Genomic DNA, 1,139 nt, shown 5'->3' with positions numbered 1-1,139 from the left:
GAAATATACTCGGAGGTTTGCCATTGGCTGCCGAGGGACGACCGCTGTTAAGAAAAATCCTTTATTTTTTTTGCGATGCTGCTTTGACCAGGGCTTGAACCCAGGTGATGCGGAGTGGAAGCGCGCACTGCTTACCACTACACCACAGCGGTCGACTTCAGACACTTTCATTACACTTCTTAATTATATTTATAAGTAAGTAAAAGAAATAGAACTAATTTGTTATTTGGTTTCCCATGTAACATTGTTAGCTTTGAATAAACTATCAGTTTTGATATACCTCTAAAATCTTATATCCATAATGGTTTTCCATTACAGTTTCTGTATTTGTTAAGATTATTATTTTTTGTTAAAATCTCTGTATTAGTCTGTAAGACAATTTGTTTTTGTTGACTAATTTTTTACTTGAAATAAAGAAATATTAAAGCTGTTTTGGAAAGACTTTTTGTGCTGATTACGAATCCGTAAGTATAAAGTTTCCTTCAGGTCCAGATTTTGAGAAAACTAGGTTAAACTGTCGAAAAATTGCGTTTTTTGCAATATTTGAAAAGGTCTAGCAAGGTGATAGAATCTTCCACTTAGGCTTAAATTAAAGATATAAATAAATTAAGTAATAATAAAATTAAATTGACTTCTAAAAATGATAAGTAATAAGTTTAAAAATTTTATGATTTGTTGAATTTTTATCAGTTTTGACCAAAGTTGTTTATTTTGACTTATAGGGCGTATGTTTTAATTTAAATTTAAATATTGTATGTACATTCGTAAATAAATTCAAGCAATTGAATTAAAAAATTTGATTTTTTTATGGAATCATGCTAGGGCGGGGAATTTCACCGAAAATCGGGGAATTTCGCGGTGGTCAACGGGGAGAGAGATAAAATGAGTTGGCATCCCTGTGCCCAGGTAAAATGTCAAACAGAAAAATAAAAAAATTTAGCAGTCTAGAATAATAAAAAAAAATTTTCAGGTTATCAGGAAATGTTCCTTGCTATAGCGGAAGTGCAATTGGCCCCAGTCTTCAGAAATAATAGTGGATACATTGGGTGCATCTTTAATTATTCCCAGCGAAACGCCGGGACACGTATAACTTCTTTTTTACCGATATAACTTTCCCCGGTAGTTTGAACCCTTCCCGA

Source organism: Rhagoletis pomonella, unplaced genomic scaffold (genome assembly GCF_013731165.1).
Source record: "Rhagoletis pomonella isolate Grant_MI unplaced genomic scaffold, Rhpom_1.0 Rhpom_scaffold_00007, whole genome shotgun sequence".
In the NCBI taxonomy this organism is placed as follows: Eukaryota; Metazoa; Arthropoda; class Insecta; order Diptera; family Tephritidae; genus Rhagoletis; species Rhagoletis pomonella.
Note: the sequence above shows the minus strand (reverse complement) of the source record.